General features: G+C 39.9%; 1 protein-coding gene across 3 annotated transcripts in view; it reads left to right on the forward strand.

Moving 5' to 3' along the window:
• RAI14 (retinoic acid induced 14) overlaps window positions 1-15509 on the forward strand; it is an 87739-nt gene that overhangs the window by 11700 nt on the left and 60530 nt on the right. The window lies entirely within an intron of this gene.

Genomic DNA, 15509 nt, shown 5'->3' on the forward strand with positions numbered 1-15509 from the left:
GTCATGGCCAGATTTGCATGGGGTCCTGAAGCAGCCATGTAGGATAAAGATGCTGAAGATGCTTAGGTTCGAAAATAGAGCTTCTTAAGAAGTTTTCATGTTCAGGAATAAAATTACACAATGCACCCAGTGCATGCTTTGATGTAAAGATAGTCTCATGGCACGCCGTCAGAGTGGTGTGTCTTTAGCCAGCCTGTAATGCCCATCAGTAACAGTGAAGAAGGTAGAGTTACTGTTGCAGTGTACCCTCCAGATGTGCTGGTTACTGTTTAGAAAGTCTTTTGAGCTACAGGTTAGCATTTGTTGTAGCTGCTGAATTGTCTTTCTAGCAGCAGCACTGTTGGATGCTCTACTACTACAGTTTAGAAAGAGGTGTTTCTTGAAAGACCACCTCTATAAACAAGCTAAATATGTCAACCACCCTTTGTTTTCTAGAATATCTAGAGTATTCTAGAAATATTCTGGTTTTGGATGCAGGGCAAAACACTTTTAGCTACTTAAGCAGTGTTTGGCTTTTGCTAGTCACCAGACTGAATCAGCCAGTGGCACAGTGTCCTGTACCACTTCACAACAAATAAAAATAATATCACAAATCTCCGGTATCTCGTCTAACTGAACATGCCTTTCAGTTCAGAACTGCTATAGTTTTGTGGTCAGACATTGTTGCTCCTGTTGTAACAAGTGGCAGCAATTGCTATTTTGAGTTCACCTACACCAGTAAAACTTTTAATAGGCATCTGCTTGAGTAATAGGAACAGTCCATTGGCTAATATATGATCACACTTGGAGGTTAGGTGTGCCCATTTGTTAGGATGACTTCATTCACACTTTTATGCTAGTTAGCAGGGCTGCTTCTCTGGTGCAAAGGCTAAGTGACATGCCTGATGAAACCAGATCTTGCTGCAGCTAGTCCAGCCACTATTATAAATCGCACTGGTTCACTTATTCCTTACTTATCTATCTTTGGTAATGTGTGTGCGCCTCTCCCCAAAATCAAGCGGCATCTGAAAGTAATTGCTGGTTTGATACTGCTGCTGTCTACTGGCTGGAGACAAAGCTGACCACAAAGGATTTTTCAGATACCTAAAATTTAGATATACTGCTCTAAGAGCACAACAGTCTAAATCTGTGACAATCTGGTTTCCTCTGTTTTGAAGCCAAACCTTAAGGGCATAATTCAAAACAACCAACAGGAGCTGTTCTATATTTTGTGCAAGATAAGCAAGGAAAATTATCCTTCTCTTCACTTTCTAGAAGCTGCCCTTAGCTATAATTTTTTAGGAGAAAACAGAGGTCTTTTTAATTGGAATTCGTTGTATTTGTATCTCAATTTATAAGATATGGTAACCACTCTTGGACTGGAGATAAGGGTAAAATCAGCAGGGATGGACGGACTATTTTCCTCATTCCTTTCTAGAAGAAATCTTTATCGTATAATTTTTTAGAACTGAAGGTGTCTTGGGGTAAGGAACAGTACCCTTCTCTGTAAGCTCGCTGTTAGCATAAAAGAAATAAGGAGTGGGAGGAGTAGGAAATAAGTCTTCAAGATGTGTATGAGAAACAGGAATTACACAAACGCTTCTCCAGCAGTGAAGCTGAATGAAGACCACGAAGGAAATTTCACTGATCTATTAAAGCTCTCTAGGCTTCTCTGGAGTGGCTGAATTCAAAGTGAGCATAACTGCTGATATTCAAGCATATGTCTTGGTGTCAAGGCATTGCTTTGGTGTGTAGTGATACCAGTCTTGCAGCTTGTGAAAAAGACTTTCCTGCTGCCTCTTTTTTCATATCTGCTCTTCTCATTTTGAGGGTATTTGACCCTGTAGTGAGTCAGTTCAGGGAAAAAGTGATGGAAAATCACTTTGTAGGGTGAGTATCAAATGGATAACTCTCTGCTCTATCTTACTGTAGGGTCAACCCTGAGAGGAATGGTCAAAGTAGGGGGGAACAGCAGGACATCCCTTTCTGCAGTTGTTGCTTGGCTTAGCACTTGGGATTATTGGCCCAAAAAGCATAACAGTGGACATGCCAGCAAAGGGGTTGCAGGAACACACAAGGGAATAAGGCTTCTAATTCAGATATTTAGCAAAATTGATATAGTCCACACCTGAGAGGTGAGAGTATCACTCTTAAATAGAAGAGTGACTCCTCACTTCATGCTTTTACTCTATCTCTGTATCTTAACTGATTTACTATGTGTGAAGCCAGCTCCATTAACTGGAGAATCTTTTGTCCTTGACACACTTAATGGCTGTGGAATCTTTCCTGGGGGTGACTGTTGCCATGTGAACATGTGTATTTGGAGAGAAGGAATGAGATTTATCGCTCTGTCACAAATGACTATTGTCAAAGTGATATGTAGTCACAGGAGGATGCTTGTAGACTAGGAATCTATGAAGAGGATGCCTAGATGGGAGCAAAGCAGTGGACTGGAAGCTAAGCAGTGATGTGCAGATTTGAAGAATGTGTAGACAACAGAAATTGCACAAAGCAACAAGTCTTCACAAAGCAACAAGTCTCTTCTGCCTGAAAAGCTGTATTTTCTCCACTCTCCCCAATCTCTTTTTTCTCATTATCAGACTCAAAACTACCACCTTCTAAACATCTGAAAGCTGATCACCTAAAAGGATGACCATTTTAATTGTTGCAAGCAACTATTACATGTAACACTTGAAAAAGTTGGCATAGTAATACCAGGAACTATCACTTGAAAGCTGAAATTATAGTTTATTCACACAATGGAGAATGAATGTCTCTACCCAGTAAGACGTAAGTTCTTCACTGTTTCTGCTTGGAAAAGCAGATTTTGAAATAATCCAATTAAAACAAAAACAGAGCTACTGATGTCTTATTAGGCCTCTTATTAATATTTGATATTGGAGTGTGTTCTGAAGTGACTAGTCAGTTTGTGGCCTGCCTTCAAAAACATCTAAAATCTTAAACAGGCAGATGATGGCAAAGTGGATTTTCAAACGTGCAAAGATTAAGCTTGCCTAAACATGTTTTGCCTGCTTCTTAAATATTACAAGATGCTCATCAACATTTTTAGGCACCTACACACATTTAAATATCTAGCTCTATGACACTAAGATGAGGTAGGAACGTAAGTGATCTGTTTAGGTAGATTGGATTTTAACTGGTTTTTGTTACTCTAGAAAAGGCATATTATGTGAGGGCTGTGATGGTTTGGATTATTTTCACTCTCATAAATTTGTAAGTGAAAACTGAAAAGTTTTAGAACCATTTTCTGGAGTACCAAAGATGATCTGAAAAACACATATTGCAATTTGTCAGTGGACCGATTTTCTTCTAATAACTCCAGTTGTTGACTGGACAAGAAGAAGATTAGAACTGGGATTTTTTTCCAAATATCTTCAATACTGAATAATTAAAACAGCGGAGCGTCTTCTAAAATGGAAAGTTGACTGTGCAGTTCAGCAGAAAATGTAGCTGTTGTCAGAGGCAGAGCCAAGATAGGCTGGGATTTCCCGATGCTAATTGCCAGCTCTAACTTCTGGTATTTCTGGAAATGCTTATTTGTTGTACTATCATGCGGGGGTTGAGAAATTTGCAGTTCTAATTAAAATGTCTTCTTTTTGGATTTTGGTGTAGTCATTGTTCCATACAGCTCAAAATGATGAGATAGCTAGATATGTTGTAGTGTAAAATCTCAGTCTTAATCTAGACACTGTGCTAATTAAGGCTTGGTACCTCTTTTTAATGCCAAATGTTCTAAGTAGTTGGCATCCATTTAACAGTTTTTAAAGTACAAAAGGCTATGTGAGGGTCTGGAATGGAAAGATTGTTGGGATACATTGTATTGAAATCTCTGTGTTCTCGTGCTCTGACTGAATGTGTGGGAGAACAAAACTTGGGTGGGGCAACTTGAAAAGTAATAAGGCGTGATCTCCTTTAAACAGCTCTTAATTTGTTTTATACACTGAAAACTACAATTAACCAAAAAAGGAGCATGGGAATGAAAATTGCAGTATCCACTCTGTGTGCATGTACTACTTACTTTCAGGGTAATTGTGACAAGAAACTCACGTACAAAGTTCACTCTGGCAAAAAAAAAGTGAAATGACAATGTTGGCTGACCACTATACACAATTATATAGAAAATGAACTCTTGAAACTTGCTTTTCAGTGTCCTGCTTTTATTGGGTGTTGGATTAAATCAGCCTGACACACATCATCATGACTGTAGCTTCAACTGGTTTATTTTGTTCAGTAGTAATCTTTGATTCCACTATTCAGCGTGTACAAAGACTGAGGCTGATATTTGAGGCAGATATTCTATAAACAACCTGCAGCATCTCCAAATTGTTGAGACAGAAAGGAAAGGGAATTGGTAAATGAGAACTGTGCTGTGCGGTTTGGAATTGCAATAGGCGAACCTGGGTTGGAGTTAGCTTACTTTGAATAAACACATGGTTACTTCCCTAAACAGGATTATGAAATGGGAGGGAGTAGGAAGAAGAAAGGCAAATTGGCATATGCAAACTGGAAAAAAACTAGTATTTTTAAATATATTGGTAACAAGAAAGGGATCTTTGTTGTGTAGAGACATTTCTTTTGTGTCCTTTTAAAAAGTTCAAAGGCCTGAGTTTGGAATAGTTGGAAAAAAGCAATTGTAGTTTTTTCATTTGTTTGTTTACCTTTAATAAGATTTAAATGTAAAGTAAAATAAATTTTAAAATTATAAATGAGCAGTCTGTGTGTTCTTACTGTGGTACACTATATCCTCTCTTCCTTTTTGGCACTACTAGTGCCTAATCTGATTTGTCCAGCTGTCGAAGTTGTCAGCTAAAACTCACGTAAAGGAGAGGATTTAAGGAATGGTCCAGTCTTTGTGTTTGAAGGTTGTTGTCTTGTTTTTTGTTGTTAGTAAAGACAATTTGCTGTGAATATCTCCTTTAATATGATCTAAGTAATATAACACCCATACGTTTTATTTTAGCAGAGATTTGAGCCTTTTTATCCTATGCTTATATTTTGGGAGTCTAAGAATGATGTAAGTAGACAACAAAAGCTAAGGAGTTAATCAGGCTGAAAGTGATGTATTATTTGTCTTATTCCAGCAATATTTTCTAGTCCTGTTCTTCAAGAAGCTGTTCTGATTGTTTCAAGCCCTTTTTTGCTTTCTTGCACACTGTCACACTTGTGTCTCATTGAAGTGTTCTGAACATGTCTCATGCATGTTCTGAATGTCTGTGAAGCTTAAGCGTAGATGAGAGTCAGGATGTCAGTGGCTATTCTTTCCAGGAAATGGGAAGCGTGGACTTGTGTTGTTATTCTGACATGTGAAAAGCTATTTAATGAGCTATTTTTTCAGCTTCTAGACCTAAACAATCTAGACATAGCTGCAGCCTTAAGCTTTTAAAAATACTGTTAACATTGTGCTGGTAAAAGCCATCATGGTTGAATATCTTTTAACTACAGCTTTGAGATATCTTAATTTCTTAGACTCACAGCTTCTGTCCATATTTGTTGGTACCACAGGTATTATCTCTTCCTGTATTTAGGTTGTTATGTGGACTCCATACTTTACATTGATGTATTTTGAGGTAGAAAACTTCTTAAATGTTGTTCTTGTTTCACCTGACACTAGTGCTACTTTATACTGTTTGGATTTCGAGAGGTGACTAGCAAAGCATAATCTGAAACTCAAGCTAAATTTACTCCTCTACAGCTGTCTGAGAAGTCTCATTCCCCAGCTATGCTGCATGTGTGTATCTCAGATGAAATACACAGCTAGTTGTCCACAACACTTGCACTGACTTGATTAAGATGATAGAAGCAAAGATGTTTTAATAACTTTGCAAATGATGTGGTTACCAATGCATATGTATGTGTCTGACATACCTGTGTGGCTTGGTTCATGGGTGCATACCTGTTTTCTTTCATCTTTGTTTCTTTGCTGTGTATGATCCTCTTATGAATCTTGTAAACTTGGGAAACCTGTCTGCTTATCCGGAGCCTGAAACGGTGCCCTTTGAAGTCAGAAGAAAGAGTTCAGTCTGCTTGGCTGAGCATTGAATCAAGAGTGAAACCCAAAATTCTGGCTCCATGGGTGCATATGGTGGGGTTCCAGTGAGGCACGGATTTCCCCTGAATCTAGCATAGAAATACCCATGGCTATTGAGAATGCTCAGATTGGTGGCTTGTCCAACAGTGCCTTCTTTTTGGTGTGTAAAGTAGCTTGAGTTTTTGTTGTATTCCGCCTTGCTTTTTTTGTTTATTTGTTTGTTTCGCAGGTCATTGCTTATGATATGATGTGATTCTCTTCAACAGGATTAATGGCAGCCCCTCAGTGACCCTACCCTTCAGGTCTGTATTTCAGATGTATAATCCATAGGTATATAGGAAGTTTAACTCAAAGGCACTATTTGAGATGTAGATGAACTCTGGAATCTTCCAGGAAGGAAGCAACAGCATGAGGGTACAGAGTGTTAGTTGATGTATTGTTTGTGAGCAATTTTGCTGCACACCCCAGCTGCAGACAGATTGCTGCATTTCGAAACAGAGGGAGCTTCATCATGCACAAGCACTTTATTAATCATTAAGAAAAGCCATAGCGTGCTGTCAGATTCATGTCTTCAGTTGTTTTGCCTCTATTGCTTCTTGTCAACAGGCACAAAATGCGTAAAGACTTTGTGTAGTAATGAAATCAGATTTGAAACTATGAGTCTCTATACAACCCTTTTAATGGTGTATGAGGGGATTTGGTTGAAGGCAGTACTTTGTGAATACAGGTGTAGAAGCTGTTTTATCTGTAAATGTGTACTTGCCTTGGAGATTGATTCTTAAAGGCCTTAGGTCAGAATCATAGAATGGTTTGGGTTGGAAAGGACATTTAAATGTCATCTAGTCCAACCCCCTCCTGTGACTAGGGACGTCTACAATTAAATCAGGTAGCTCCAAACCTGGTCCAACCTGACCTTGGATGTTTCCAAGGAAGAGGCAATCTACAGCCTCTCTGGGCAACCTGCTCCAGTGTTTTACCCCCGTCATTGTAAAACATTTCTTCCTTTACATCTAGTTTCAGTCTACCTTCTTTTAGTTTCAAACCATTATTCCTTGTCCTATTGCAGCAGGCCCTGCTAAAAAGTCCCTCTCCATCTTTCTTTACAAGCACCCTTTAAGTATCAGAAGGCTGCAATAAGATCTCCTGAAGCCTTCTCTTCTGGAGGCTGAGCAACCCCAACTCTCTCAGCCTGTCCTCAGAGGAGAGGTGCTCCACCCCTTTGGTATCTGATGGGTCTATGTCTTTCCTATGCTGAGGACCCCAGAGCTAATTGCTCCAGGTAGGGTCTCATGAGAGCAGAACAGAGGGGCAGAATCCCCTCCCTCACCTTCTGCCCACCCTGCTTTGGATGCAGCCCAGGACACGTTTGGCTTTCTGGGCTGTGAATGCACATGGCCGGGTCATGCCCAACGTTTCATCCACTGGTACCCCCAAGTCCTTCTCCACAGGCCCGCTCTCAACCCCTTCATCCCCCAGCCTGTGTTGATGCCCTGGCCCATAAGCAGAACCTTGCACCTGGTCTTGTTGAACCTCATGATGTTCCCATGGGCCCAGTCTTTGAGCTTGTCCAGGTCCCTCTGGATGGCATCCTGTCCTTCAGGTGTGTCAAATGCACCACTCAGCTTGGTGTCATCTTCAAACTCGCTGAGGGTGCACTTGCTCTCACTGTCTGTGTCCCAGATGAAAACATTAAGCAGTACTGGTCCCAATACAGACCTCTGATCGCTGGCCTCCATCTCTGATGAGGTTAATTTACTGATCGCTGACCTCCACACGCTGATCTCCATCTGGACATGGAGCTGTTGACAAATACCTTCTGGATGCAGCCAACCAGCCAATTCCTTGTCCACCAAACAGTCTATCAAATCCATGTCTTCAATCTAGAGAGAAGGATATTGAGGGAGGCCATATGTTGACCACATTATTTCTATGTGCTTATAAGGGGAAGAAGCAGGACACTTTTCTTTAATTTCTTTAGCTGTGGCTAAGGGAACCTGAACAGCTTATTTTGTGCTTATGCCTTATGTTGTTGATGGAGGAGGACTGCAAATTCAAGCTGTCTTGGAGTGTATTACTGGCACAGTAATGGCATACATGAAGGTGGGATTTTTCTGGATTACTTTTTGACCACCCAATTGCGTTCCCGTCCCACTTGGTACAGACAGCCTGTTGCTGTCTAATTTTGCTGGATTTGTCTCACAACTGTCTCCTGTCATGTTAGAGCAGGATAAGTACAACAGGCAGCAGGTGTGTGTCCCTGTGGCTCTCTTGCAATAGGTGTTGCAAACAGGGCTCTGTGTGTGAAGCACTGTACAGCAAGAAGCTGCCCTAGGCTTCATGTTGGGCAGCAGTTTTTTTATCCAGTAGTGAATACCACTTCTTAATGCATGTGTTGTTTGCTTGTAAACTCAAGAGTTGCTCAGTGTGTTTTGGTTTTGTTGTTCTTAGTGTAGGATCCTTGTGTGCAAGCCAGGTCTCGCTTCAGCTGGGTTGCTGTGCTGGTTATTTAGCATGTTGTGCTCTTGAGAGGAAGGTTGTGTTATCCATGTGTTTGTGAGGAACATTAGCACAGATTAGTGTCACAGCTAAAAAGTCCTGAAACTTTCCTGTGGTGGTGCACTGCAGCTATCTCCATTTACTCAGATGATGGTAAGATGCATGAGGTCAGATATAGGCTGTTGGGTTTTTATGTTTGTGAGTAATTTTGCTTTTCTGAGAAGGTTATTTGAGAGAAAAAGTAATTCATATTAATTGATATTGCTTGCTAAACTCTGATATAGTGAATGGGACGGGGCAAACATAAGCGGGGTGTGGGGAAAATGGCTACAGGTAAGTTTCTTCTGCTGAAGGCTGACCATTGGTTTCTGTTATATTGCCTAGGATTTTGGAATTACGTATGATATGTTTTTTCACATTTTTCAGTGTGGATGCTTGGTCAGTCATTATACATTAGGTGATAAACGCTACAGGTTTTTTATTATTTTCTTCTTTTAATTTAGGCTAGCTGGAGAAAGGTGGGACCCTCCTCTGGCCATAGAAGCTTGTGTTCAAACTCATTCACTGTATCTTTGTGCAGTTTTGGGCAAATGAGCAACTCTGGCTGCTGTTTCACCTTGTAAAATACATAGTATCTACTTCATTTAGCTGTGCAGTGTTGAAGGGAAGGCACCAGGTCCAATATGAGAGTTTCTGATACAAAATAGAAGAACATTAAATGAGTGTTCTTCAGACACCAGGAAGGTGAGTTTAGTAAATTAACTTGTAGGTGAAATGTGCTTGGCATTTTTTCTTCTGCTAACGTAAGAATGTAATTGTTATGCCGTTGTGTATTTTTCCCAATCCATGCAAGTGAGTTTCCATGCCTGGAATTTAGATTTATAATCCGCTTCCCCTCCCTCCCAGCACCAATGTATCATGATTCTTTTAGATGGAGGTCAAGTCACTTTATAATTTATTCTTGAAATGCTAAGTTGCCTCTTTGCTGTGGTGCTGGCTCTGGTTGTGTCTGTCTATAAGCTAACAGGAAAAAAGTCTGCTATCTAGAAATTATACCTAAATATTACTTAATGACAGATTTCTTCCTGCTCTTTGGCAGCAGCAATTCTTGCACTCATTCTCCCCTCCTGTCTCCCGGGTAACTCCCATGGGTTTAATAACTGTGGTTGGGACAAAAATTTAATTTTCTTAAATTTATGTTTCTGTTTTTAACACTAATAGGTTTTTTGTTGTTTGAGTCCCCCCCCCGCCCCACTGGTCTCTAAATTACCTCTGTAGTGCTTAGTATCTTCAGTTTTATGAATGTAGGATTACTTTGGCTCTGTACATACAGCAAACACAATTAGAAAATTACATTCTTTGACATCAGAAAAACGAATTAAGCATTTTCAAGTAGCTCATACATAGTACATGCACTGAAGGTGGCTGAAAACAAACTTAGTACAATCTGATTTAGAGGGAGGGGAACAGCTACTGTAAATCTTGCCATTGGAATTGACTTAAGCTCCTAGTTGAGAGCTTAAACTTCCAGTATGAGAACTGCCAATGTTGTGCAGTAAAGGAAGGAATGGTTAGATTGGAAGAAGGACTCAGTCCTTCATCTTTCAACAGCAGCCTTGTGCAGGGTCTTGTTAGCCCACTTTAAATCATTAAAAATAAGGGAGAGGTGTGTAAAAATATTTAAATGAGGTAGTTGGTATGGATAGGAAAGTGATTCTGCAGTACTCAGAGACTGTGGAAATATGAGGACTGTGTAAATTCTCTTAGAGACAAGCAGCTTTTACCATGCCCAGACTAACTTCTTTCTCAGCTCTGCATAGCTTGAGACTCCTCAGACTGTTCTGACCTTGGTGTGTCTGCTGGCTGCTGTTGTAAACTTTCATCTCTTGAGTTTCCCCCTGTTTAAAATCTCTGGGTAGTTTGTGGAAGTGCTGCTGTTGCACACTGCTGGAAATCTGACCTCTGCAAGGCACTGGAGTTTGTCCCAAATGTGTGTAATAGGACTGCATGAGGGTTGCATGGACACTTCAATCATTAAGAGTTAGAGGGGTGATTTTTAAATATGGATCCATTAATGGCCCTGAAATTGGTCTCCTTTAATGATCTTTTCTGAAAAGTTGAGACCTGTGTTTGTGGTGACAAGGTGCTCAGAACTTTGTAGGACCACATCTTTTACATTTAAGTAGTTCAGTTGTAGGATTACTCCCAGTTTTTCTCAATGCATGACCATGCTCTGACCTAGAACGTCTCCTCCTCTTGTTTTCAGTGCGTGGGGGGATTCTGGATGAATTGTCAGTTTTCACACACAGCTGAAATGCATCTTCTTTTCAAGTATGTTTTGAATAATCCATAGTGATTAAGCAAAACAAGTAGGAAAGAATGTGATCTTGCTATATGCCATTGTAATGACCCCCTCTTTGAAATAAATCAGTTGTTTGTCAGAAGACTCATGTCTGCATAAGCACACGACATTGCTGCAGACAGGAAGTGCCCTAGTCTGTTGACCTCGTCTCCCAGGGAAAATCAAAGTTCTCATTAAATTAAGAAAAAACAACAAAAAAGCCCCCAACTTGTCTTAGTGGAAGACAAAGGCAATAATATGTATAACCTCTTTTTTTGTTGTTGTTTATGAATGTGCAATTTGATACTTAAATTGCTTTTAAAACCTTTGTAATGCAGCTGAAAAGAGTGAGGTCAGATGTATTTTCTTAGGGTTATATTACACTGCACAAGGGTGAACAGGAAATGGTTTAAAGGAATGCCAAGAAGCCCCTATTCCCTAACCAATTCCCTTGTCTTCTTTTTAACCAGCTTTATTTCACATTGCATGCTTCAGCTGCTATAAGCATTTCTGGGTTAAGAATAGGGGAAAGTTTCAGTGTGTTCTTAAGTTACATCATCCAAGCTCCTTTGCCTGCAATTTAATGAAGAAAACTGTCTGGATTTTAAATACAACTGTATACAGACCAAGTGTAGTGAAACAGATCTTGCTGTATGCATTTCTCATCTGTCAGAAGAGGTATGCTACCTTATTAACACTAGAAAGGATGGTAGATTAATGTGAGAAGAATATTCATCAAAATTTCCAATAATTAACACTGTTTTGCAGGAATTTATGCAGTACCTTCCCCATTTATTGACTTTATTTCGTGAATTCTAATTTGTCTGTTTGGAGATAGATTTTTTTTTTTTTTTTTGAAAGCAGCCTTTTTTTTGGTCTTCAAGTCTAAGTCTAGAAAAGTGAAAAAATCTTAAGCGTTGCCAAATCTGTGCTCTTAAAAACTATCAAAATCAAATAATCAAAGAAAAAAGAAACTGAAACCTGAAACTCAAACTCAGATTTAAGTCTTTCTGTGCCATACACTCCCTGAAATGTTTAAGACTGTTTATATCTCTTTGGTCGCTTTGCTTAGCACCTGGAATATCCAGTTAAGTAACATGAAGGAACATCTTGTAGAAAAGAAAATTTGGAAGTAGGTGTTTCAAAGAGCTGCAGGGGAAATAGCTTGTTTTCTGGAGATGCAGTGATCTGTACACAGCATGATTCTTGGGCTTCCTGCTATTCATAGGTGAGGTAAGTCCCTTCCTCTATGGGGAAGGTTATTTGCTACGGCAAGTCACCTCTTTCTGAGGCTTTGATCAGACGTAATGAATGCTCTCCTAACACCTAGCTTCTAATCTAAAAGCTCATAAATTTTTTCATACCTGATCTGGCTGATTCTAGGGGTGTATTTGGTGGTTGTACCTATTGGCTGGTTAGTAGGGCAAATCTTGCAAATATTAGCAACGTTTGCCAGAGTGCTGCTAAACTGAACATGCAATGCTAAACCAGAAATGTACTAAATTCCTTCACAGAGTGTGTGTGATGTGAATTTTTTATAGTCTTGTCTCTTCATGACTCATTTCAAACACATACACATAAGCATAAGTTCCAAAAGTAACCTACTGCTTATCTTAAAATATCCTTAAATAGTCACACTAGGCATTATCCTGTGCTGTCTCAAACTTGGATATCAACTCAAGATGTCTAAAGTATGGCAAAACTAGATAAGCTGACCAGTAGTGTTGGTACACATTCAGGAGTTTAAACTTACAAATGTCCGGCTCCTGTCTCACTCAGAAGATGAGGTTGTAACTTCTTCTGAAGCTTCTGAACACAGTGATTCGGCTTTCCAGAATTCAGCAGCTTTGCTTGCCACCTAGCATAGGTGATCTCTAGTAACAGTGTTTACAGAAGTCCGAAATATTTGCACAACAGTAATTATTAAAGAGGACTAGGAGCTCTGGTTATGAAATCCATCACCTATAATAATAATTAACAACGAGTGGTTGTGTAGAAGGCATGTAGTATGCTAAGAATCTACAATTGCAGCTGAGTGCCTGCTACATGACATCAAAACCTTGGTGGTTGAATACTGTAACTCTTTAGACATGGGGGCAGGACCTAATAATGAAATTAGAGAGTCTTCTTCAGCCTTTCTGACATTTGTAACTCTAGACTTAATTGGTTTTCTGTGCAATTAATCCTTATCAAATGTGTGATTTGTTGCAGCTTTAGGTTTTAAGGGAAGACTCAATTATAGAACTGCTGGTATTACACCCCTCTCTTCCCCTGCATTTTTGGTCAGTTTTCTGGTTTTTTTCCTGTGTTGTTTTGGTAGGAGAAGACATTAACAGAGAAGACAGCCTACCATCTTGTTTTCTGCTTCAGGACTACTCTGGCAAAATCAGCTTGAGACCTTTACTGGATCTTCAACACTGCTTTCCCCCCTGCAGAGGTGGGGAGGTCACTTCAGTCTCCCTTTGTGGGAAAAGGGTTAGGACATTTGAGATGGCCTGCCACTTCTGAGCCCTGGAGAAAAGTTCTTGGTTGGAAGCAAAACAAACAAAAAAACTGAAGGAAATGTGTCTACTGACATGAAGTCTGAGCTTTCTTTGAAATAGAAAAATAGGAGCTTGCACTGACATGAATCATCATCATCCATATTCTGTTCCTTGTTTTCTCTTCAGCTGATAGTGGGTGGAGTTCAAAAGTATTTCAAGCTAAACTAACTTCAGAAGACACTAACTTGGGAGTGAGTTACCATCAGCCTGGGCCTCTATTGTCCTACTGCAGCTTTGAGAATCTTTTTGGCACGTCTTCATGTGGCTTTTTCACGCTGCCCTTGAGGCATTGTGCTTACCAATAGATCTTAGATGTTGTTACTGCTATAATGAAAAGCATCATGGCTAAGCTGTGCCTCCTTCCCCCTTTCAATATCCCTTTGCTGTTCCCTGCAAGCTTATTGTGTGTCTGTCTGTACCGCAGAAAGCTTGTGCTGGGCCAGGATCTTGCTATACTTAGTGCTGTTATTTTTATCTCCTCGTCTTACCCTTGCAGTTTGAGGGGTTCTTCTCTTATAAAGTTTCATTCTAAAATGAAAGCCACATTCCTCTCCCATAAAGTACCAAATGCAGATTATCTTACCTAAAAGAGACGCCGTGCTTGTTTGTGGAGCAGCGGGTAAACATAATTTGTGCTATGCAGATTTGCTGAACATTAATAAATTCCAATCACCCAAGCTGATGAAAGACACACATTATCTGTTTCTGGCAAGAATTATATTGCATCTAATTAGGCCCAACTTTAGAACATTGCATTTCATGAGCAAAGTTAATTACAATGTTCTTAGCCTTTGTTACAAGAAAGCCTAGTGGTGGGGAAAATCAGCAGTTGACGTTAATTTGTGTTCTCTTACTTAATGCTTAACTGTCTCAGTCTTTTAGTATGTAAGCTTGCCAGTCCTGCCATGCACTGCAATTTCTGGGGACAACGTAATTTCAGCTGATGAGAATGACAGGGAGAGAATATTATTTCCAGTCATGGAAAGCAGTATAGTGTTCATGCAGTTCTCCCTCCTCAGTGGCTCAAGAGAGTGTATTTTTAAGGGAGTTAATCAACTGGTTTGTTTTTTTTTTTGTATATGAGGCAATAGGGTAGAGTTGCTGTCTTGATGTTGAAAGTATTAAATACATTCTCTTTGTGATCTCCCTTACCTTCCTACTCAATCCCCCAACTTAAACCTCCTTTCCTAGCAAAAAAGTCTACCTGATTTATGTTGTAAATATGACTACATACCCTGCAAAAGTTGTAAGAAAGTTAAGTGACCTTTTTAGAAAACATCATAAGAGCATTTGCAATGTTTCTTGAGATTGGGCAGAATCAGTCTTAGATTTCTTAGATTTCACAAGGTCCTTTATGAGAAGCAGAACTAGCAAAGCCTGGCCTCCCTGCGTGGTTATTTTGTACTCCTCCATCACAGTACCTGTGGTTCTCACATTCTGGCCTTCAGTGTCTGCCTTTTCTGCTTTTTCTCTGGCATATGTGTAGAGACAATTCTCTCCCATGTCCCCTATGTGCCTGCCAGGCATCAGACAGTGTCTGCTGGGGCTCTTCCAAATTGCTTAAGCAGGTAGTGCAGGTAGCTGTTTGGCATTTGACAGATCAAGCGAAACAGCCAAAGCTCACACTGCAGTCTTTGGTGGAAGCACTGTATTATTCTTGTCAACATAATCACAGGTTTTTATGAAACTTGCATGAGCTTATTTGTCTTGGAGACTGCTTCCTAGCTTTCAGTAATCTTGGAGCAGGCGTACTGGTATAGAATGATCGCATAAACCTCCTGGAGGGTTGGGGGGAGAGAAGGGACTGACACCAAATTAAATTTTATTTCTAAAGAAATAATTCTGGAGCAAGAACGGTATCCTCTAGGTTGTATTGCTGAGTTTGCTAAAGCTGCCTTTATCAAGGGCTGAAGGTTTCTCTTGGTCGCAAAGTAGTGCTAACAGAAAGCTACCAGCTGGGACCAGTTTTTAAAGCTGACAATTTATGTTCAAGAATAGAGATGTGGTTTCTGCCTATGCTAAATAAACTTGTTAGGAGATCCAATTCCAATCTGTAAAATAGATGCAATTATAAAAGTGGTGCCACATTGAACTTGTTTAA

This window comes from Pseudopipra pipra, chromosome Z, assembly GCF_036250125.1.
Source record: "Pseudopipra pipra isolate bDixPip1 chromosome Z, bDixPip1.hap1, whole genome shotgun sequence".
In the NCBI taxonomy this organism is placed as follows: domain Eukaryota; kingdom Metazoa; phylum Chordata; class Aves; order Passeriformes; family Pipridae; genus Pseudopipra; species Pseudopipra pipra.